This window comes from Sciurus vulgaris (genome assembly GCF_902686455.1).
Source record: "Sciurus vulgaris genome assembly, chromosome: 4".
In the NCBI taxonomy this organism is placed as follows: Eukaryota; Metazoa; Chordata; class Mammalia; order Rodentia; family Sciuridae; genus Sciurus; species Sciurus vulgaris.
Genome location: NC_136464.1, coordinates 60,390,891 through 60,417,377, shown reverse-complemented (window position 1 = coordinate 60,417,377; position 26,487 = coordinate 60,390,891). Strand labels below are relative to the sequence as shown.

At 34.4% G+C, this 26,487-nt stretch overlaps 1 protein-coding gene across 3 annotated transcripts in view; it reads right to left on the bottom strand.

Moving 5' to 3' along the window:
- The window catches only part of CTNNA3 (catenin alpha 3), a 1,874,587-nt gene that overhangs the window by 607,534 nt on the left and 1,240,566 nt on the right, over positions 1 to 26,487 (bottom strand). The gene's annotated exons all lie outside the window — the stretch shown is intronic.

Below are 26,487 nucleotides of genomic sequence, written 5' to 3'. Positions count from 1 at the left end.
AATTTAAGTAATTTTTAAAGTATTTGTTGAGTGTCATTGCCAAATAACTGCAGGAGATTCAAAGAAAATTGCTGTCTACCTTTAATGAACTTTATATTGTTCATTGGGAAGGGCAACACATAACTAGAAGTTAAGTTCATGTATGATAAATACCATAAAAGCAAATAATTGTCAATAGCCTTTAAAAATGAGAGATCATCTTCAACAGGGTGGTAAGAAAAGGCTCCAGGGCAAAGGAACATTTTAATAGGACATCTGGATTCACATCAAACAATTTCTGAATTTACCTACATAGAAATCACTAAAGGAGAACTTTTACTTACAAAGGGCTTATAGGTATTTAAGCAGTATGTATTAATTCATATTTTCATCCATTTCATATTTCAAATACATACCAAGTATCTTTCATATATCACCACTGTTCTAGATTTTAGAATTAAAGCAATGAAAAAGACTCAAGCAAAACTCACCACTTCAATCAAGTTAATATTCCAGTCAGAGAAGGCCAACAATTTGCAAGTCAAAAAAGCATGATCTGTGAGATAGTTCTAAAAACTAATAAGAAAAATATTAGGGTAGGGGCTGTGGTTGTGGCTCAGTGGTAGAGCACTTGCCTAGCAAGTGTAAAGCACTAGGTTCGATTCTCAGCACTGCATATAAATAAATAAAATAAAGGTCCATTGACAACTAAAAAAATTATTTATAAAAAAGAAAAATAATAGGACAGAAAAGAAGAATGAGAGTGGAATGGTGGGAAGGATATAGTTTCCGATTTTAGGAAGGCCTTGCATTGAAACAAACACTAGAACAAAAGCATTGGCAGGAAAGAATTTTGGAACAGTGAACTTGCTAGATTCAAGGGAGAACAAAATGGAAAATTCTGTGAGAATAGTAAGCTTGAGTATACAAAAGGGATCAGCAGGCATTCTTGACTATCTTGCTTGGGACTGTAGCCTTACTGGAAGACACTGGAGAGTCATGTTGACTTTTGGACAATTTGCTCAGAACTACACCTTAGAAAATATAATTTCTCAGCAAACATAGGAAGCTATCACAAGAGGTTATGGGGTGGAAAAGAGCCTGAACTACTATGGTGGAGGTAATGAAAAGGACTTCACAGGACTTCCAACTAATTAAAGGAGGATAAAGATAGGTCAGAGATTATTGCGAGCAGTACAATGCAATATTTAAAGACATGGAAATAAATCCATTGAAGAGCCATAATTATGGATTACAAAATATGCTTCCTAGGATGCCACTTTTTACATATAAAATGCATGTAAGCATGCTGCATGAATAAGTACAAGAGTTAATCGTTCTCTCTGGGTGGTGAAAAGTACTTTTTTGTTGTTGTTGTTGTTGTGAATTTCTCAGATTTTCTATGATGAATATGTTTAAATTGACTATTTGGAATAAATAAATGAAGTTATTCTTCAAAAACAGACAATTACAAGAGGAATCAAGACAGTTGAGTAGAAGTAGGCAGGAGATTTCAACTCCTCTGCAGGTGGAATCAAAGCAGTGAAAGATCAGACAGGTGGGTGACAGTGGGAAAGCACTGAGACAAAACACTGAACTGTTCTTTAAGAACTTGACGGTTCTTAGAAATTCTGGACCCTGGAACAAGACATGGGGAAGAATTTGTTAACCCTCACAGGGCAGACTGGGAAGGGTTAATAAAGAGGAAAGAAGGGAGACACAAAGCTGATAAGCTTTCTTCAGAAACAGTGGTAGAAGAGAAAGTCAGACCAAATTACACTGGGATAGGAGTGGCAAAGTCACTCCATGCTGGAAAAGAGCTCTGTGTCTCTCAATCTGCTCGTTGAAAACTTGCCTCCACCAGGAATTTTTTAGAGACCATGTCTAAATGTGTAGCTCTGGAAGGGATTAAATCCCTATGGCTTCATTTCATCAAGAGGTACCAGCAAATACCATCACAGGGAACACCTTTGAAATGTGCCCTAGTAGTAATATTTGTAGTGTAGTCTCTGTGAGCTGAAGGCTTGCCAATCCACTCCTCCTCCTTTCTTTTTTTTAAATTTAGTTATTTGGCTTTAGATATACATGACAGTAGAAAATATTTTGACATATTATAAACACATGGGGTATAACTTATTCTAATTAGGATTCCATTCTTGAAGTTGTACCAGATTCACTGGTGGTACATTCATATATGGACATAGATATGTCTGATTCATTCTACTGTCTTTCCTATTTCTATCCCCCCTCCCTTCCCTTCATTCCCTTTTGTCTAATCCACTGAACTTCTATTCTCCACCTCCCCCCTCCTTTGTCGTGTGTTAGCATCCTCATATCAGAGAAAACTTTTTGCCTTTGGTTTTCTGGGATTGGGTTATTTCACTTATCATGATAGCCTCCAGAATCATCCATTTACTGGCAAAAGTGAAAAAGTCATTCTTTTTCATCATGGAGTAATATTCCATCATGTATATATACTGCATTTTCTTTATCCCTTCATCTATTGAAGGGCATCTAAGTTGGTTCCATAGTTTAGCTATTGTGAATTGAGCAGCTATAAACATCCATGTGGCTACATCACTGTAGTGTGCTGGTTTTAAGTCCTTTGGGTATATACAAAGAGTGGGATAACTGGTCAAATGGTGGTTTCATTCTAAGTTTTGTGAGAAATCTCCATACTGCTTTCTAGAGTTGTGGCACCAATTTGCAGTCCCACCAGCAACATATGAGTGAATCTTTACCCCATATCCTCACCAACATTTATTGTTAATTGTATTTGTGATAATTACCATTCTGACTGGAGTGACAGGGAAGTGGGTTTGAGCAGAACAGAGAGCATGACACTTCCAGGGAGTGTGACATCTAGGGAGAAGCCCATGCAACCACATCAGGAATCTGTATTGCAGGCTGTTCCACAACCCTGCCTCCAGGCAGTTGCACCTCTAGCATGGGTTGCCGTTAATCCAAATCTACAAAGGCAGCTCATACCCATTTTGATACCCTGTGTGAGTTCACTATTTCTAAAGGAGTGTGCATAAGGCTGCAGTCCCAGCCAGGCAGAGAACTGATCTCTAGGCCAAAGACAATAGGGGGCCCTTTCCTCTGACCTTCTAAGAACTGTTAGGTGCCTGAGCATGCAAGGAATGATGGGAGCCACCTAGATTCAGGCCAGAGTTGGGCAGAATGAGGTCTGGGTAGATATATGCTAAGACCTGAGTATTGTACAATTTTTGAAGCAGAAAGGTGAGCTACAAGTGTGTGTGGGGGGGGCATCTAAATATATGGCTCTCCTACCCTGTACTGAAACAGCTGTCATGTTGCTACCTCTACTCCCAGAGAAGCAGAGAGAAGAAACCAAGGAAGTGTGGCATTTGCTGTGCCTCCCCAAACCTCACAGAATTTGAATCCAGAAGATCCAATAAGAAATCACTCCATTTCATATATCTTGGCAAGGAATAATATTATACTCTTTATTATTATTTTTAAAGTTTAGTAGTATTGCATTCTGTGTTGATTTGATAGGTTTCCCCCATTATTTAGCATTGTGTGCTTTATTCCAATTTTGTGTATTTTTTAATTCACTGTGATAACTGGTTTTATTCTATCTGTATTCTTCTTTGATATTTTATACTCTCTCCTGTTTTTATTTTTATGTATTTACTTTCACTTCTTCTTTCTTTTCATGCCCTATATAATTTCATAGTAATTTTACCTGCTTTAATATCTACATTTTTAGTCTTCCAGAGCATCACTCCCCTTTTCAACTTTTGGACTAGTAAAATTGTGGGAAGCATTTTTATTAAGTTTTTATAGTCTATTAGTATATGGTTTGCTTGGCGTGGAGTCAGTTGCTGTTGATTTTTATCTCTTCTCAAAGTAGTGATAAAAATTTATCAGAGCACTGTGATCATCTTGAGTGAGCGCTTTGACATGAAGATACACACCCAGCCTGGAGCACATAGTAAAGAGAAAGTTGTTCACTAAAAAGACTCTTGCATAGCAGTGGAAGAGATATCTGTCCCAGAAGATGCACAAATACCAACATAGAAATACTAGAAACATGAGAAGACAAGGTAATAAGATGTATCCAAAATTCATGACACTCCAGAACTGATTCCATAGACCTCAAAGTGGAGAAAATGCCAGAGAAAGAAGTCAAAATGTTGGTTGTTAAATGATCAAGGAATTAAAAGAAGATATAAGAAAAGAATTAACGAAGAAAACGTATGATATGAAAGAACATTTTATTAAAGAGAGATGCTAAGAAAGAACCAAACAGAAATCTTGGAAATTAAAAACTCAACTAATAGACTCCTCCAAAACAAAATCAAAGCAGAACAAACGAACAATAACAACAACAACAACAAGAAAAAACCTAGTCTAGTCTTACCAACAGACTAGATTAATCAGAAGAAATAGTGTCAGGACTCAAAGACAAAGTGTAGGAATTAGATCAACCAATAATAAAAAAGAAGGAAAGAAAGAAACTATGAACAGGATATACAAGAATCTGAGACAACAATTAAAAGGCTTACAGGTCTTGAGGAAGGAAAGGAGATAGACTAATGGCACAGAAAATGTATTAAAATGAAATAATAGCAGAAAATATCCTGAGTTTTGGATATGAGAGGGACATGCAGGTCCATGCATTTAGAACTCTAGACAGGACCAGAAAAAGGAACACTCTATGATGTAGTTGAAATACCAAAAATTCAGAGTAAAGAAAAAAATTCAAAGCTGCTGGGATAAGTACCAACTCACTAATAAAGGTAAACCCATCAGATAATATTTTTTTTTTTAAAAACCTACAAATAAGTAGAAGGAATACCAGTAGAATAGAAGAAGAGAAACAGGGGTGAAAGAACAGGAGAAAAAGAAGTTTTGGGTAATTAATTGAAGAAAATTATATTCCAAGCTTGTATGATTATATCAAAATGAACCCCAAATATTATGTATAACTATACTGCATTAATACAAAAAAGAATAACAAAAGTTTTCTTAGGAAAAACTCTAAAAGCCAGGACAGCATGGAATAATGTATTTAAGTCCTGAAAGAAAATAACACCAAACTTAGATTACTATACCCAACAAAGTCATTCTTCAGAATCAAGGAACAAATAAAAACCTACCAAGATAAGTCTAAACTAAAGGAATTAATGACCATTAAACTAGTATTACAAAAGATCCTTAACAGAGTCCTATACACAAAAAAGAAAGATTAAAATAACAAAGAGTAAATCACATCAGAAAAATAAATAAACAAATGATCATTAGAAATGATTTCAACATTAGAAATAAAATAAATGGTAGGACAAAATACATACCTCTCTATAATAACAGTGAATGTAAGTGATCTTAATTCCCCCATTTCCCCCATTGAAAGATAAAGCCTATCAGATGGTTTTTTTTTTTTTTTTTTTTTTCTTAATACTCAATTGTATCTTGTCAGTAAGAAACACATCTCACAGGGAAAGACATTCAGAGATTGAAAGTGAAAGAATGAAAAGTGATATTCCATGCTAATGAAATCCACAAACAAGCAGGAAGCAGACTTTAAACCATCTTTTTTTCAGAAGAGACAAAAAAGGACATTACATATTGGTAAAAGGAAAAAATCTAATGAAAATATGTGACTATTTCATTTAACATGATATTCTTCAATTCCATCCATTAATTTGCAAATGCCATAATATTATTTTTCTTTATGACTGCATAATATTCCATTGTGTACATATATACCACAGTTTCTTTATCCATTCATCTGTTGAAGCTAAGTGAAATAAGCCAGTCCCAAAATACCAAAGGTCAAATGTTTTCCCTGATAAGTAGATGATGATATATAGTGGGGATTGGGGGGTAGGGAGTGAAAGAAGAATGGAGGAACTTTAGATTATGTAGAAGGAAATGAGAGGGAGGTGGGGTATAAGAAAATGGTGTAATGAGACAGACATCATTAACCTATGTACATGTATGATTATATGAATGGTATGAAACTACATCACGTATAACCATAGAAACGAAATGATGTACCCCATTTGTATACAATGACTCAAAATGTAGTCTGTAAAAAAATAAGTAAATAATTTAAAAAAATATATAACTATAAAAATTTAAACTCTGAATGTTACTTAACACAATTATACGACATGAATATTACTTGATAAAAATATGACTGATTGACCCAAACAATGAGTGTGTGACTTCAATATAATCACTTTCACTAACAGCTCCTCTACACAAAAAATCAACACATATCATATTTAAACTTGAGTATAAATAAATTGACCATAATTAACATATACAAAACATTTTATTCCCAACAACTGAATCCATATTCTTTTCAGTCCCTCATGAAATTTTCTCCAAAATTGATATTTTAGAACAGAAAGAAAATCTTAATAAATGCAAAAAAGTGAAATAGTCTCTCTTATCTTTTCAGATCATAATACAGTGAAACCAAAAATCAACAAGAAGAAAAACTGCAGGAACTATACAAATACATGGAGATGTATTAATTTTACAAAAATATTTTATTGTTGTATTCTAATTTTACATAATAGTGGGGTTTATTATGCCATATTCATAAATGCTCATAATTTGATCAATCTCATTCCCCACATCTTTGCTTTTCCTTCCTTGCTGCCTCTCCAAATCTGCCTAGTCTACAGATCTGTTTCCTATAAATACGCAGGATTCACTGTGGGTTCTTTGTACATGGACACAGCATACGCAGCATAATTTGGGAGATTTCATTCCCCAGTGCTGCTCCATGCCCTCCCTTAGGAGTCTGGCTTACTTCACTTAGCATGATGCTCTCCAACTCTATCCATTTACCCACAAATGACATGATTTCTTTCTATTTTTTTCTCTCTCTGTCTTTTCTACTTAAACTCTATTGTTCATATGTGCCACATTTTCTTTATTCATCTGTTGACAAACACCTAGTCTTGTTCCATAACTTGGTTATTGTGAATTTCACTTCTATAAATATTGGTATGAATGTTTCACTACAGTATGCAGATTTTATATCTTTTGGATAAATTCCAAGGAGTGGGATACCTGGATAATATGGTGGTTCCTATCCTATTCTTTTGATGAAACTCCATACTGCTTTCCAAAGTGGTTGTACCAATTTGCAGTCCCACCAATGATGTATAAGTATACCTTGTTCCCCTACATCCTTGCCAGCAATTGTTATTTGTATTTTTAATAATTGCCACTCTAACTGGAATGAGATTAAATATCAGTGTAGTTTTGATTTGCAGCTTCCCGATTGCTAAGTATGTTGAACTTTTTTTCATGTGTTTGTTGGTCACTTGGGTATCTTCTTTTGAGAAATGTCTATATAGATCTTTTGCCCATTTATTGATTGGGTTGTTAGTTTTTCTAGTGTTGAGTTTGTTGAGTTCTTTATATGGTCTGAACATTAATTCACAGTCAAAAGAATAGCTGGCAAATATTTTCTGTCATTCTGTAGGCCTTTCTCATGCTCTTGATTTTTTTTTTTTTTACTTTATTGTGAAGAAGATTTTAAAATTTGATATCATCCCACTTACTGATTCTTGGTTTTATTTCTTGAGCTTTAGGAGTCTTATTAAGGAAGTCAGTGCCTGTGCCGATATGGAGGAGTGTTGATCCTATGTTTTCTTCTATCAGTTCAAGTGTTTATGGTATAATTCGTAGCTCTTTGGTCCATTTTGAGTTATTTTTGTGCAGTGTGAGAGACAGGAATCTAGTTTCATTCTTCTATATAAAAATATCCAGTTTTCCTAGCACCATTTATTAAAGAAGCTCTCTTTTCTCCAATGTGCGTTTCTGGCAGCTTTTTCAAGAATCAGATGATGGTAGTTATGTAGTTTGTCTCTGTGTCTTCTATTATGTTCTTCTGGTTTGTCTATCTGATTTTATGCAAGTGTCATCTTTGTTACTATGGTGCTATAGAATAATTTGAAATCAGCTATCATGATGTCTCCAGAATTACTTTTTTTTTTTTTTTTTTTTTTTTGTTCAGGATTACTTTAGCTATTCTGGGTCTTTTTTTCCCCCATGCAAGTTTTAAGATTGTTTTCCTCATTCTTTGAAAAATGCCTTTGGTATTTTGATGGGGATTGAATCTATATATTGCTTTTGTCAATATGGTCCTTTTGACAATATTCTGTCTCTCAGTGAACATGGGAGGACTTTACATCTTCTACGGTCTAATTTCTTTCTTCAGTATTCTATATTGTTCATCGTAGAGGTTTTTCACCTCCTTGGTTAGATTTATTCCCAAGTTTGTGGCCCCTGCCCCCAGGAGGCGATTGAGAATGAAATAGTTATCTTGATTATTTTTTCAGATAATCCATTATTGGAGTATAAAAAAAACTACTGACTTTTGTGTTGAACTTGTATCCCTAAACTTTGCTAGATTTGTTTATCAGGTCTAAAATAAATAAAACTCAAAAAGCTCAATACTAAAAAAAAAAAAAAAAAAGAAAAAATTTAAAAAATCTAATAATCCAATCAATAAATGGAAAAATGAACTAAATAGACACTTCTTAAAAGAAGTACAAAAGGCCAACAACTATATGAAAAAAAAGTTAAACATCTTTAGCCATCAGAGAAATGCAAATGAAATCTAGAATGAGATTCCATCTCATTCCAGTTAGAATGGCAATCATCAAGACTATAAATAACAATTGTGGCAAAGATAACAGGAAAATGGAACTCTTATACACTGTTGGTAGGAATGCAAACTAGTATAGTCACTGTAGAAATCAGTATGTAGGTTCCCCAAAAAGCTAAAAATAGAATTAGCATGTGATCTGTGTGTACCACCACTTGGCATTTATCTAAAACAATTTAAGTCAACATCCTTTTAAGAATCAAGTGTACTTATGATTATCTCAGCACAATTTGCAGTAGCCAAGTTATAGAATCAACCTGGATGTTCATCAACAGAACAATGGATAAAGCAAATGTGATGAATATACACAATGGAGTTTTAATCAACCATAAAGAATAACAAAATTATGTCATTTACAGAAAAATGGAAGAAGTTTGAGAGTATTATGTTAGGCAAAATAGCCAGAATCAGAAAGTCAAGGGTCATGTTTTTGTCTCATATGTTTAAGCTAGAGAGGAAAAAAACAGAGGAAAAGTGGATTCAGTGAAAATAGAAGGGAGAATATAATGGTAGAGGGAGGGAATTAGGGTAAGGGAAGAAAGGAGGGTGGGGGCTTGTGGAGAGTGAATTTGATCATATTGTGTATTTATGTGTGTGGGAATATACCACAATGAAATGTACCATTCTGTATAATTGATATGCACTGATGGGAAAAAAAGAAAATTAACAGTTAACCACTTTAGTGGTTTATCTATATTAAGCATCTTAATAAAATAGTAGGATATCTATCTTCCTTTTAGAGAGAGGTTATTGTTTCATTGACTACATGGGTAGAGTGATGCTTAGGACGTTGACAAGCCTGACTAGGCATTCTTATGAATCTTTGCTCCCTCAAAAGTTCAATTACTTCACTGGCATCATGGATGTAGATATTGCTTATTCAGTTTCTATGCAGTAAATTGCATTAAAATGACATTAACTAGACGATATATTTTTAATAATGTGACTCATCCCGTGTGTTTTTAGTTAATATATCCACAGTAAAATCAGCATTGGATACAAAAAAGGATGATTACTACAGATTTTCTAAATGTAGTAAGGAGAAAGATTATAATATTGTTAAAAGGGGACAGATCAGAGAGTTAAAGTTAGGCAGGGTCAGAGATACCAATGTACTCAGGTGATTTGAAGGGCAGAGTTCATGAGGGGTATTAGGTGTCAACTTTCCTATAAACAGACATTGATTTAGAGGTGACTCTTTGTTTTCCATACAAAATACAAAGTGAAATCATAGATATGCAACTGGAATTCCTAACTTTCCTATGTCTGTATATGCATATGCCATAGTGAATCTCCACATCATCTACCACCACAAGAAGACTGGGATCCTAATTAGAATAAAATTTACCCATGTTTGTAGAAACATGTCAAAATATACTCTACTGTCATGTATAACTAAAAAGAACAAATAAAAATAATAAATGAAATAAAATATATGTCTATATTTTTTAATTGTTATTCATTTACCATTCATTTGATCATACATTGAAACACATTATTACTGCATATCAATAACATATCATATTCTGTTATGACTAATGACATCACAATGAAAAAGATGTCATCATAATTTCCATCTTAAAATAGTCCATAATCTACTAAGAAAAATCAGTTCAAATCTAGGTAATTGCAAACTCCCAATGGGTCTGACTTTAGCCTATATCAGAATCACCTGAAGGGCTTGTGAAAACTGAGAGCCACATCCCTGGGTTTCTGGCTCAGGTTGATCTGGCGTGGGCCTGAGAATTTGCATTTCTAAATTCTTGGCTGATATCGATGCTACGATCTAGAGACTATACTCAGGACCACTGTGACCTACAATGAAAAGTGCTATAATGTGGGGCCACCACAGGGTGTCCTATAACAATGGGAGAGTCACTATGGTTCATGTTATAAAGGAAGCTGTCCCAAAGGACTGAAATTAAATAAATAAATAAATAAATAAATAAATAAATAAATAAATAAATAAACAAAAAAATAGAAATTAGTAGAACCAGTGGCAATTTCTTTTCAGGAAGAGAAAATAACATATAAGTAATGAGCAACAAGAGAAGAGTCTAATACTAACTCCTAGAGAATGTTAAACAGAAAAAAGATTGTAATGGAGTTGGAAGAAAATCAAAGACAATGAAAAGAGGAAGGAGAGAACATACCTTTGGAAAGCACTAGGACACTGGAAGAAAGTTAAGAGAAACAATCATTAGGGAAAGAAATAGAAAATTAAGGCATTAAAGGTCACAAGACAAATTTTCTTATTTTTAATTAATTTTTAATTTGTACTTTAATATTATACATAATAATGGGACACATTGTGAAATACTTACATATGAGAAAGAGCTCTCCAAAAATTCAAGTTGCTAAAGGAGAGTCAAGAACAATGAGGACTTGACGGTACCTATAATCCCAGAGATGTGGGGGGCTGAGGCAAGAGGATCACAAGTTTAAGGCCAGTCTCAGCAAGAATGACACCAATCTAGGCAATTTAGGAAGACCCTGACTCAAAGTGAAAAATAATATAAAATAAAACTTCAGTGGTAAAGCTCCACTGGTTCAATTCCTAGTAATAAAAAATAAATATATAAATATGAAGAGCTAAAAATAGTTTTTGATTTGGAAAATGCAATTTGACTTGATTTGGCATTGGTATAACAGAATGTTGGACATAAGATTAAGATTTCAGAGGGAGATCCAAGATGGCAGACTAGAGGGTGACTGCATCTCCCGTCGCTCCAGAACTCAGGATTCAAGAAGGGGAGGTATTGAGAGACTCGGACCAACATAGAACCACAGGGTGAGTCTCTCCCACTGGGTGAAGCTTGGACTGGGTAGGAGGCCCGGACAGGGGGCAGCTTCTCTGAGCAGGGCAAGGCAGCAAGAGTCTTCCCCAAGCAGCCCTGCTTTCCCCAGCAGCAGGCGCTATCCACAGCCAGCTTCTAGGAGCAGGCCTGCCCAATGAGAGCTTTTCCAAACAGAGCAAACCCCAAACCCTGAACCCAGCGGTGGGCCCTGGCCCACAGGTGGCTTCTCGGACCAGGGCAGGGCAGCCAGAGACTTCCCCAAGTAGCCCTGCTCCCTGCCATGACAGACCAGGTCCACAGCCAGGTTCTCAGAGCAGGCCCGCCCAGTGAGAGCTTTTCCGCACAAAGCCAACCCCAAGCCCCAGACCCAGTGGCTGGCCCCAGCCTGCAGGCTGCTTCTGGGACCAAAGCAGGACAGGAGGAGGCTTTCCCGGAGCAGCCTGGCTTCCCCGGAGCAGCCAGGCTGCCCCAGGCGGGGGCAGGCCCTATCTATAGCCAGCTTCTAAGAGTAGGACCACCCAGTGAGAGGATTTCCATACAAAACCAGCCCCAGCCCTGGACCCAGTAGCAGGCTACGGGCAGCTTTCCTCAGAAGCACTGCATTATCAAGTTCCTCCAAGACTTCAGGCTACTGAAGGCTGGGAGGTGATATACTGGAAATCTACAGGGACACTATACGACAATAGAGGAAATCTGCAATATCTCAGAGTCTCACTGATATCTGACCAATATGAGAAAACAAGGGAAGAAAATGTCCCAAACAAACCTAGATACTATATTAATAAAACCCAATGACAGCACAGCAGAAGAAATGTCAGAGAGGGAGTTCAGAATGTACATAATTAAAACAATCAGGGAAGCAAACGAGGAGATGAAAGAGCAAATGCAGGCATTGAAGGAGGAGATGAAAGAGCAAATGCAGGCATTAAATGATCGCACCAATCAACAGTTAAAAGAGCAAATACGGGAAGCAAGAGATCATTTCAATAAAGAGTTCAGAGATACTGAAAAAAAAACAAACAGAAATCCTTGAAATGAAGGAAACAATAAACCAACTTAAAAACTCCATAGAAAGCATAACCAATAGGATAGAACACCTGGAAGACAGAACCTCAGACATTGAAGACAAAATAACAAAATATTTAATCTTGAAAACAAAATTGACCAAACAGAGAAGATGGTAATAAATCATGAGCAGAATCTACAAGAATTATGGGATTTCATGAAAAGGCCAAATTTAAGAATTATTGGGATTGAGGAAGGCTTAGAGAAACAAACCAAAGGAATGAACAATCTATTCAATGAAATAATATCAGAAAATTTCCCAAATCTGAAGAAAGAAATGGAAAACCAGGTACAAGACGCTTATAGGACTCCAAATACACAAAATTACAACAGACCCACACCAAGGCACATTATTATGAAAATACCTAACAGACAAAATAAAGACAGAATTTTAAAGGCTGTGAGAGAAAATAATCAAATTACATTCAGGGAGAAACAAATAAGAACATCAGCAGATTTTTCAATCCAGACCCTAAAAGCTAGAAGAGCCTGGAACAACATTTAACAAGCCCTGAAAGAAAATGGATGCCAACCAAGAATCTTATACCCAGCAAAACTTACTTTCAGATTTGATGACGAAATAAAATCCTTCCATGATAAACAAAAGCTAAAAGAATTTACAAAAAGAAAGCCTGCATTACAGAACATTCTCAGCAAAATATTCCATGAGGAAGAGATGAAAAACAACAATGCAAATCAGCAATGGGAAGAACTAGCCTAAAGGAATAGCCAAATAAAGGAGAAACCAATTCATGTCAAAAAACAAACTGAGTCAAATGACTGGGAATACAAATCATATCACAATAATAACCCTGAATGTTAATGACCTGAACTCATCAATCAAAAGACATAGACCGGCAGATTGGATTAAAAAGAAAAATCCAACAATATGCTGCCTGAAAGAGACTCATCTCATAGAAAGAGATACCCACAGACTAAAGGTGAAAGGATGGGAAAAAACATATCATGCACATGAACACAGCAAAAAAGCTGGAGTATCCATCCTCATTTCAGATAATGTGGACTTCAAGCCAAAACTAGTCAGAAGGGATAAAGAAGGACATTACATACTGCTTAAGGGAAGCATAAATCAGCAAGACATAACAATCATAAATATCTATGCCCTGAAAATTGGCTCATCCATGTACATCAAACAAATCCTTCTCAATTCCAGAAATCAAATAGACCACAACACAATAATACTGGGGATTTTAACACACCTCTCTCACCACTGGATAGATCTTCCAAACAAAAATTGAATAAAGAAACCATAGATCTCAATAACACAATCAACAATTTAGACCTAACGGACATATATAGAATATACCATTCAACCAAGAACGAATACACTTTCTTCTCAGCAGCACATGGATCCTTCTCTAAAATAGACCATATTTTATGCCATAAAGCTAATGTTAGCAAATACAAGAGAATAGAGATAATACTTTGTATCCTATCAGATCTTAATGGTTTGAAATTAGAAATAAATGACAGAATAAAAAACAGAAACTTCTCTAATACCTGGAGATTAAATTATACACTATTATATGATGAATGGATAACAGAAGACATCAGGAGGGAAATTAAAAAATTCTTAGAAGTAAACGAGAACAAAGACACATCATATCAAAATCTCTGGGACACTATGAAAGGAGTACTTAGAGGAAGATTCATTTCATGGAGCATATTCAACAAAAGAAATAAAAATCAACAAATAAATGACTTAACACTACAGATCAGAGCCCTAGAAAAAGAAGAGCAGACCAACACCAAAAGTAGTAGAAGACAGGAAATAGGTAAATTCAGAGCTGAAAACAATGAAGTTGAAACAAAAGAAACAATCGAAAAAATTAACAAAATAAAGAGTTGGTTCTTTGAAAAAATAATAAAAATTGATAAACCCTTAGCCACACTAACAAAGAGAGAGAAAATTCAAATTACTAAAATTCAGAATAAACAAGGAAATACCACGACAGACATGACTGAAATAAAAAACATAATTAGAAGCTATGTTGAAAATTTATACTCCAACAAAACAGAAAACCTCAAAGACATCAACAAGTTTCTAGAGACATATGAATTACCTAGATAAATAAACTTAAATAAATCAATTCAAAGCAATGAAATAGAAGAGGTCATCAAAAGCCTACCACCAAAGAAAAGTCCGGGACCTGATGGGTTCTCAGCTGAGTTCTACAAAACCTTTAAAGAAGAGCTCACTCCAATACTCCTCAAAGTATTTCATGAAATAGAAGAGGAGGGAACCCTCCCAAACTCATTCTTTGAAGCCAATATCACCCTGATACCTAAACCAGACAGAGACACATTGAGGAAAGAAAATTTCAGACCAATATCCTTAATGACGCAAAAATTCTCAACAAAATTTTAGCAAATTGCATAAAAAATATATCAAAAAGATAGTGCACCACGATCAAGTGAGTTTTATCCCAGGGATGCAAGGTTGGTTCAACATCTGGAAATCAATAAATGTCATTCACCATATCAACAGACTAAAAGAATCACATGATTATTTTGCTAGATGCAGAAAAAGCATTTGATAAAATACAGCATCCCTTCATGCTCAAAACACTAGAAAAAATAGGGATTGTAGAAACATTCCTTAATATTGTAAAGGCCATCTATCCTAAGCCCCTAGCCAATATCATTCTAAATGGTGAAAAACTGAAAGCATTCCCCCTTAAAACCTGGAACAAGACATGGATGCCCTCTTTCACCACTTCTATTCAACATGTCCTTGAAACTAGCCAGAGCAATTAGACAAACCAAAGAAATTAAAGGGATACGAATAGGAAAAGAAGAACTCAAACTATCCCTGTACACTGATGACATAATTATATATTTAGAGGAACCCAGAAATTCCACCAGAGAAATTTTAAAACTCAAAAGTGAATTCAGTAAAGTAGCAGGATATAAGATAAATGCTCATAAATCCAATGCATTTTTATACATATGTGATGAATCTTCAGAAAGAGAAGTTAGGAAAACTACCCCATTCACAATAGCCTCGAAAAAAATAAAATACTTGAATCAATCTCACAAAAGAGGTGAATGACCTCTACAATAAGAACTACAGAACACTAAAGAAAGAAATTAAAGAAAATCTTAGAAGATGGAAAGAACTCCCACGTTCTTAGATAGGCAGAATTAATATTGTCAAAATGGCCATACTACAAAAAGTGCTATACAGATTCAATGCAATTCCAATTGAAATCCCAATGACATACCTCACAGAAATAGAGCAAGCAATTATGAAATTCATCTGGAAGAACAAGAAACCCAGAATAGCTAAAGCAATCCTTAGCAGAAAGAGCGAAGCAGGCGATATCGCAATACCAGAACTTCAGCTCTATTACAAAGCAATAGTAACAAAAACGGCATGGTACTGGTACCAAAATAGACAGGTAGATATATGGTACAGAATAGAGGACACAGGCACAAACCCAAATAAATACAATTTTCTCATCTAGACAAAGGTGCCAAAAATATGCAATGGAGAAAAGATAGCCTCTTCAACAAATGGTGCTGGGAAAACTGGAAATCCATATGCAACAGAATGAAATTAAACCCCTATCTCTCACCCTGCACAAAACTCAACTCAAAATGGATCAAGGACCATGAAATCAGACCAGAGACCCTGCATCTTATAGAAGAAAAAGTAGGTCCAAATCTTCAACAATTCAGGCTAGGATCAGACTCCCTTAACAGGACTCCCATAGCACAAGAAATAAAAGCAAGAATCAATAACTGGGATAGATTCAAACTAAAAAGCTTTCTCTCAGCAAATGAAACTATCAGTAATGTGAAGAGAGAGCCTACAGAGTGGGAGAAAATCTTTGCCACTCTTACTTCAGATAGAGCACTAATTTCCAGAATATATAAAGAACTCAAAAAAACTATACACCAAGAATACAAATAACCCAATAAACAAATGGGCTAAGGAAATGAACAGATACTTCACAGAAGAAGATTTACAATCAATGAACAGATATATGAAAAAATGTTCAATATCTCTAGTAATAAGAGTAATGCAAATCAAAACTACCCTTATATTTCATATCACCCCAATTAGAATGGCGATTATCAAGAACACAAGCAACAACAGGTATTGGCGAGGATGTGGGGGAAAAAGGTACACTTATACATTGCTGGTGGGGTTTCAAATTAGTGCAGCCACTCTGGAAAGCAGTATGGAGATTCCTCAGAAAGCTTGGAATGGAACCACCATTTGACCCAGCAATCCCACTCCTTAGCCTATACCCAAAGGACTTAAAATCAGTATACTACAGAGATACAGCCACATCAATGTTCATAGCTGTTCAATTCACAATAGCCAGACTGTGGAACCAACCTAGATGTCCTTCAATTGATGAATAGATAAAGAAACTGTGATATATATATATATATATATATATATATATATACACACACATACATATACACACAGTGGAATATTACTCAGCCATAAAGATTGATAAGATTATGGCATTTGCAGGCAAATGGATGAAATTGGAGAATATCATGCTAAGTGAGATAAGCCAATCTCCAAAAAACCAAAGGACAAATGATCTCTCTGATAAGCAGATGATGACACATAATGGGGAGTGGGAGTGGTTATTGTTAGGGTTAGAGTTAGGTTTAGGGTTAGGGTTAGGGAGGGGGGCAAGAATGGAGGAAGGAAGGACTGTATAGAGGGAAAAGAGGGTGGGAGTGGTGGGGGAAAGGGAAAAAATAACAATGAATCAAACAACATTACCCTATGTAAATTTATGATTACACAGATGGTATGCCTTTATTGTATGTATAAACAGAGAAACAACATGTATCCCATTTGTTTACAATAAAAAAAAAAAGATTAAGATTTCACCAAACACAATGGCACCTATAAAATGAAGCCTTTTCTACTCAGCAACTGAAAGGCTGACACCTTACTTAAGTGCCTTTCTTTCAGCAAATTATTGGAGGTAGATAAAAGGAGAAATTAGTTGCCTAAAAATGTTGCATTGATATTCTCTTCTTTTATTTCTTTTATATGAAAAAAGAACACATTAAATTTTAAGGAAACACGCACACTAACTTTACAAATAACTACTGTGCAGTATTCCTTGATTTCAGTTTTAGAGTTTTATTAACCTATTAACTTACAATGTACCTTTGTGTACACTGCACAAACTCTGGTCCCTGGAGTTTCATTGTTCCTGCAATTGGACAACTGTGTACACATGTGGTTATGCCGAAATTATGCCTTCGCAGTGAGGCATCCTTTAAAGTACTGGTGCAGAACACTCAGTGGGGATATGGAGTCATAAAATAAGACAGGCTGAAATTTATAAGAACATTTTCAGTTGTGCTGCTGATCCAATTTATCAGATTCAACACTATGTCCTAATGAGAATGCTGTATCCTACTTGATTCTTCTGATATTTAGTGTAAATCTAAAAGCAGACACAATTCAGAAGATGCACCAATGCTCTTTAAGGCCAAAGAAATCATTCCAATGTCACACTTAAAACATATTAGCTATATAACTAGAGAAAAAAAATGACCTTTCTTAAATCTTCAAACATAACTAAAGATTTTTAAAAATGATTTGTCTTGCTTTCTGAAGCAACTTAATTTCTTTAGTTTATGGCTGAGTATATGTTCAAATCACCCTAGACCCTGATAACTACTTGGTCATTTATTTCACATTTAACAGTGCCCTAAAATTCAGGCTCTTATTATGTCTTAACTGGACTGTTTTAAAAGCCTTATAAATGGTGCTAAGTCATTCTCCTTACTACAAACACATTTCTTTCTCAAATGAAGAAGTGATAATTGTTTGTCCATCCCTGTTAATAACTTTTGATTAAATCTTAGTTGAATAAAGAAAATCCAGATTCTTTGTCAGTAAATACTCCACTGGTTGATCCCAACCTACAGGTCACTGAGCTTCATAATAACCTTCATTCTGGCATGCATTCCAGACATACTGTCTTCAACACTGATCATATATAATACATTTTCTGTGATTACTGAATTTGCCTTGAAACCCTTGGTCTATTCCTCTCCCTATTTTAATCCATCTGAGGAAACAATTTTTATCATGGAAACATCACCAAATACTGTCAAGCCTATGTCATTCCCCAAATCCAGTAAACTGAATTGTCTTCTCCTTAGTGCTTTGAAAGTACCTTGTCCATGTAACTAGATAGTACTTACCTTATTGTGTGATTGTTCCTGCACCTGTCTTTCTCCTGGAGCTTCTTCATAGGAGGGACTATATCTTACTCATCTTTGCTCCTTGGCATACTAACCACATTAATTATAGTAACTTCTAGCTTCATAAACCCTCCCTAACCTATTATTCTGCTCATAACTCACACCAAGAGGATAGCCACAGGAAGCCAGGTTTAATGTCATTCCCTTCTCCTTCAAAACTGTCTAAGTCTTTGGCAGGGACCTAATTCAAGAAGATACTGGCCAGGAATATAGTCATGAGGCATGATGTAAAAGGTTAAGCTGTTTTAATCTCTCTTGAACTTTTGAACAGAATATACAGGTAAACTATTAGTTAGCAAAGGAGCTTAAAGCTGAAAATATGTACAGGAGAGAAGTCAACTAGTAAAATCAGAACCACAGGGAGCTGATAGAGTGAAGATTGTGAGCAAATTAGAACACACCAAAGCAGTAAGGAAGAAAAAACTATGAGTAGACCAAAGTTATAAAGTAATGAAAAGAAACAGAATAGAGTAGAACAGACCACTGGATGGCAAGAGAAAAATGGAGAAGCACCAAGAGAGAGGAAAAGGTACTCAGAGAATAAAAAAAATAACTGGGAATTGGCCGTTTTGGGGAGCATTTCATTTGGGGTTAAAGTCTTCAAAAATAATAATAATACCAAAAAAATGAATACTAACACTCAAAGTCCATGATTTATGCCAGGCACTGTTCCAAGCGCTTTCTACATGTCAACCTGTTTTGCAACACAATGAGGTAGGTGCTCTCATTATCCTCAGTTTCAAAAAGTGGCACCCAGTTATTAAGGAAAGATCATTTTGCTGACCTAGAGAGGGTGCATGCTCCTAATTACCACTCTATACTACTATGCTCTTTAGTAACACTATAATAACTTATGATGCCACAAGTGTGTCTATAATCCTTAAAACCAAAAGGGCTTCACAGAAGGAGACATTACAATGCTGGTTTGAACTGGTTTGAAGAGAAAAAATGGTTTGAAAGAAAAAAAAAAAGTGCGTATGTGTGCATTAAAAACTATATAACATAAAATTCACTCTTTTAGCCACCTATAAGTATAAAATTCAGTAGCATTAAGTACATTCACATTTTTGTGTAAGCATTATCATTATCAACTATTCATTTCCAGAACATTTTTATCCTCAGAGGCAGAAATTCTGTGCCCATTAAACAATTACTTCCCATTCCTTCTGTCCCCTAATACTTAGAAGCCTCTATTATACTTTCTTTCTCTATGATTTTGACTATTGTAGGTACCTCATATATGTGGAACTATATAAGATTTTTCTTTTTGTGTCTGGTTTATTTCACTTTGCATAAGGTTTTTAAGGTTCATTATAGTATAATGCATCAAAATTACATTACTTTTTAAAGCTAGATATTATTATACTGTATATACATATCACATTTTGCTCATCCATTCATTGGTCAATGAACACTTGAGTTGTTTCCATCTTTTGACTATTGTCAACAATGCTATTACAAACATCAGTGTAGTGTACACATATCTACTCAACCCCAAACTTCCAATTATTTGGCATATATACTCAGAAGTGGAATTGCTAGATTATATGATAATTTTAAATTTAGTTTTTTTGTGGAATTGCTGTATTATTTTCTACAGTGGCTGCACTCTGGAAAATTTTATATTTCCTACCCACGATACACAAGTGATCCTATTTCTCCATATCTTGGCCAATACTTGCTAATTTTAATATTAAATCAAATATATATATATTTTTGCGGCATCCTATACTCATTTGCCTGGGGGAAAATCTCAAACATCTAAACTAGGGCTGGAATATTTAGAATTTTCAAACCATCTCAGGTTTTCTTTGTTTATCTCCAGTTGTCAGAAGCTGTATTTCAGAACTTCTGCTTTCTAAGACCCTGAAAGATATCCTAGAAATGTGTTTAAGTGATCATTTGTTCTAATAAAATTTTTTACACATATTTTGAGATCTAACTAAAGGGAAATTTGAGAATAGATTTAGTTTGGGTTTATTGGAAAGTTTCAGAATGTTTTCAGTAACTACCCTGTATGTCTCTTACTCCACTTGCATTTGTGGTGCCAACATCAATGATGGAACCCTTGACTCTCCTACTTACATCTGCTCTCCTTCATCAGCCTCCCTCAGACAAATGACTATGCCTCCCCTAAAAATCAAATTATCTACTGGTTTTTCTGTAGAAAATCACACTCCAAAAATTTTGTTATTTTAGATGTGATCAACAGTGGGAAGAGAGAAGAGAAAAAGAAGCTGGAATGGTAGTGCATGCTTGTAAACCCAGGCATGTGGGAGGTTGAGGAAGGAAGATTGTAATATAAAGATCAGCCTCCTCAATTTAGCAAGACCCTTAGCAATGTAGCAATATCCTATTTCACAATGAAACATAAAAAGGACTAAGAAAGTAGCTCAGTCGTAAAGTGCCCCTTGATTATCCCCAGTCCCACAAAAGAGAGATAGTGAGAGAAGGACAGAAAGGAAGACAGAAAAGATAAAAGGGAAGGAAAGAGGAAGAAAGGGATGGAGAGAGAGAAAAGAAAAGAAGATTCGAGGGCATATGTCCAACAGATAATTTGTACAAATATTATATCATTTTGGGGGGTCATAATATTTGGATATTTATCGGCATTTTAAAATTAGTATTTATTTATTGTTTACTTTTGTGCTTTAAATAAGTATTCATTTTTTCTTATAAAATATCTCAAAATTTTTGAGCTTTAAGCCCCAACACCACATGGCTTGCTATAAGCAGTGTATTTTTCATACAAAGTTACCTATCTTCTGAGATGATAAAATGACCACAGATATCTCTGAAATATTTTTTCTGAACTCTGCCTTGATAACAAGGTGATGACTTTGTTTCTTTGAAAACAGCAGCATCAGATAAAGGCTTTGTAAATGTGCTACAATATTTAATCCTTTGTAGAGACACAGCTCCTTTCCCTCTAACCTTCCTTTAGTGTGACATTGGTTTTCTTCAAAATATTTCTATTTTACTTTTGAAATATGGTCAATATGGAAAACTGGTGGTGTGGTCGAAAAAACCAGCATTATCAAGAGCATGTAATTTACCAGGTATGTTTTCTAAGGGTAGGATTTGCAGGAACATTTTTCATCTACCAAGGGAGTTCCTTTCAGTATCACCTGTTTGCAGATTAGGCAGTGGAGATAGAAGGAGATTGAATAATTAGCCCAGAGTTATAGAAAGAACCCAGACTGGAAGTCAAGTGGTTTAGGTTAGAGTTTTACTTTGCCTCAGACTGACTATATGCATATGACTCATATCAATTCATCCAGCGTTCATTTTCCCACAAGTTTAAGGTATCTGTAGATTGTGTAAAAAGTGGGGTCACTATTTGAATTATCTGATCTTTCTGAGGTTCTTTGATATTCTAACATTTAATATTATCATCCAATGTGTACACTTCTCTTGAAAGATTCCTGAAAAACAATTACTTAAAAAGTGATAATAAATCTATGTAATTTAATTTTTCCCAGAGATAGTTCAATACTGGCATTGATACAAATAATCTTAAAAATTTAGTTAATATAACAAAAGCACTTTGTGGATTAAAAGGATGAATTATGTGTAGTAACTAGAGGTCTGATTATCTCAGTGTCATTGCAGAGGAAATTAAAATAACTAGATATATTATGCTTCAAATATATCTAAGCTTGTATGTGAGGTGAATTTATATATCATCTGCTGAAATTGGCAACACCATAATAATTTTAAAATTTTAGCAACTATAGTAATGATATCAATTTCAGTGTTTCAATTCTGTGCATCCTTTTCTTGGTTGTTTAAAAAGTGTTCTACTACCAAATATTTCTCACTTCCTTTGCTGGTTTTCTAATATTTCTTCAGTTTTTATAAGAATTTCCATTTTGTCTTCTTTCATATAATATTTCATCTATGGGAAATTATCCTTATATATTGAATTAAAGCATGCAATATTTCTCACCATGAATCTCCATCATCACAAATTTATGATAAATGATGAGAGCATCTCAGAGGTAAGGAGGGAATGGTTATGCAGAGACATAACTTGCCAAGGAATCCAGGTTTGCAGACAATTAATGTGATCTCATTCAACTTGGTCTCACAACCTTGTAATCTCCTTGCTCCATGAAGGGATGATCCCTGAATGATAGAATTACTCGCACTGAAACTTCTTACAAGGTTTAACTAACCTTTTGTCATACACATAAGAAATTAAAATAAACTACTCTAAAGGTTAAATTACTTTTGTAAAAGGGAAGAGGCCTTTATATTAGGTAGAAGGGGAGTGAAGGGAGGAGAGGGGTATGAAGTTAGGTTGGATAGGAGAGTGAAACGAGACATTATTACCTCATGTACATGTATGACTGCTTGACTGATGTGATCCTACAATATGTACAATCAGAAAAATGAGAGATTACATTCCATTTATGTATAATCTGTCAAAATGTATGAATGCATTCTACTATCATGTACAACTAATTAAAACAAATAAAAAATTAATTTAAAAAGGGAAGAGAAAAACTTATTTTGGAGAAGATGTGGTTGTCTTTGAAAGTACATTCCAGTATATAAAATTTTCAAATTTCACGATTTATACTGTCAGAGAAGAGGATAAAAATTGGGTCTAGCACTATTTAGGTTGTGGAAAATGAAGTAAATAGGAAAAATAATGTTCCCCAGAAGATTTGGAAAAGGCAATAAACTCACACATGAAAATAAAACTATTTTCTTGTTGACTCTACTAAGCATTAAGATTGAGCAACCTATTAAACAAATAAGTGAACAAGAAAAATAATATCAAACTAATTGTTTGGCATAATATATAAAAATGTCAATAAGTACATTTTGAAGACAAATGAAAATGGAATTTTGATTCAGATACCATATTTAACCCAGTTCTATTACTTATTAGTCTTGAGTGGTTATAGACAAGTTTACTCTTTGAGCCTCAATTTCCTAATTTTTAATGGCCATAAAATGCTTATTACAAAGGTTGTTGACAGAATTAAATTAGACTAGCTAAATAAAGTAACTAATATTCAACTAGCACAGAGTTAGGTCCTGTAAGAACTATCTGTGAAGATAGCTTTTGAAAACAGCACAAGAATGCTTCATGAATTTAAAAGAGGACTATTTTCACACACAGAATTTATGATTTTGTAAGGCTCAATAATCATTTTGATATTCTAATTAGAAAAAAGTCCCTTTGTTAAATAGAAATTTAATGAAAACTCAATATACAAAAACATTAAGATAAGAAAAATTGCCCTAAAAAATTCTCAAACCAATAATGCATATTACAACTTAAGGCAATATGAAGTATTTTCCAATGATGATAAAACAGACCATAGAGGTTTTTTGATTCATTATAATTTCCCACTCAAGGTCTTAATAAGTTTAGAATTTGGAGTGAAACAAGTTTCTACTATCTTCCAAATCATTTGAGGTCAAATGGAGAAATTAAAAATGAATTTGTGATCTTTGCCAAATCCCCTTTGTAAAACAAATTTTATTTCAGAAACATCTACAAAGTTTCCTGTATGTACCATTCAATTTCATATAAAATAAGGGCAAAGTACAACTTATTCATTTATTGTAAAATGTGTTTTATAATATAAGGCTGACAAAATTAAAAAGGAAAAAATTGCAATGTCTGAATATTATAGATTAGACACTTTTTCCATAGATTTGGAATTTCTGAAAATTAAACTTTGATTTTCGTACTAAAAAACAGTTCATGTAACTTTAGGGAATTCAACTTTCTTAGCTATTTAAAGAATATTTGCTTTGTGACTATCATTTATCTAAGGTAGAAAACATAGGACAGGAAAAACTTGAACAATATTTTAAGATTTCTAAGGGAGAAAAGTTATATATGAATATTTAATAAATGGTGAAAATATAAAATATTAATTTATAAGCAATAATTTTTCTGAGTAGCAAAGGCACATTTAAAAGAGAAGTAGATAGAGTATAAATTAGATTGGAATAGGAGTTGATCTCTCTCTCTCTTTCCCTCAGTCTCTCCCTCCCCATCTCAGCCTTTTTTATTTCATCAAAATTAAACATTTTTATTCCAAAATAAAATGTCAAGAAAAATAAAAATCAGGCAATAAACTGGGAGAAAAATATAAATAAAACAGGTATCCAAAAAAGTACTGTATCTAGAATATATTCTTTTTTATTTGTTCTTTTTTTAATATTACAGACTGCATTTGATTCATTGTACACAAATGGGGTTCAAATTTTTGTTTTCATGTTTCTGCATGATATAGATTCATACCATTCACGTAATCATACATGTACATAGGGTAATGATGTCTGCCTCATTCCATCATCTTTCATACCCATGCCCCCTCCTCCCTCTCATTTCCCTATATGTAATCTAAAGTTCTTCCATTCTTCTCTCACCCCTACCCCCCTACCCCCATTATATATTATCATCCACTTATCAGGGAAAATATTCAGCCTTTGGTTTTTTGGGACATGGTAATACAGTACATTTTGACGCCCTATCTCACTATTCATATTCTCTTTCTGTCTCTGTCTCTTTCCCTCCCTCTAACAAGTTCTTAAGAAAAAATTCTTTAAAGTCCTTGACCTAGTAGTATGACTTCTAAGACATTTCTGTTCATCACCACTTACTCTATACTGTAATTCTCTATCACTGGAACAGTTGTGGCTTTAACTCTGCTCTGTCTATACTCTACCAAGCAAAATTTCCAAATTGCTATTTTCATAAAGACTCAATCTCCCCTTTTATATTAAGATAAAAGCAAAAGCACTTAATTTAGCTGAAACCCTTGAAATACATGCCCCATGCCTTTCCCTCCAGCATTATTTTCCTTCAGTCGTCCTCACTTTCTTCTCTTCTTTGCCTAAAACATTCATTTATACTGTTTCCTCTATATCTAATTCATCTGAGACTGCTCACCTTAAACATCATCTCTCAGGGCAGTTTTATCATAATTATAAAATATCTATAATTATATACACTTATGAAATAACATCCCCTCCCTTTTGAGTATTTATCTCACTGTGTACTGGGATTTTGTGAGTGTGATTATCTGATTAATATCTGATCCTCACCTTCTACTATTTCCAAAAAGTGGGAATCTTAATGTCTTAATGACTCCAGTACAGGGTTATTTCTACTTCGAAAGTCTATAACAAATTAATAAAAACCTTTTCTCAACTGACAAAGTTCATCCCTACAAGGAATTCTCATACACTCCTTTAAAAGGTGAAAATGTGTCTATATTACTTTATTTGTAACCAAACACTGGAATCACAGAAAAATAGGGTCATTACTAAGGTGTACATTCAACAGAGAAAGCATCATTTCCCTCATAAAATTGACATACTGAAAATCTGGCCATTTTGCTAGTTCTTTAGATTTTAATTATGTGGTTATATCACCTAGAAGTCAGAACAGGAAAATAAAAAAAGAATTTGAGCTGGAAAGACCATTTAGAAACACAATAGCAATTTTACCACACATTTAGGGGAAGAGAGTCTCTAATCTATTTAAATTGGGGGAAGACAAAGTGAAGGCTTATGTTATCATCTACAACTAGAAGAGTAAAAATAAAATTTAAGTGAAATAGATATCAGCAATAAAAATTACTGAATATTTAGATGGTATTTTATAAAAATCATATCTATGTGTATATATATATATATAAAAGAGATATTAGAAGTGCCCTGAGATTG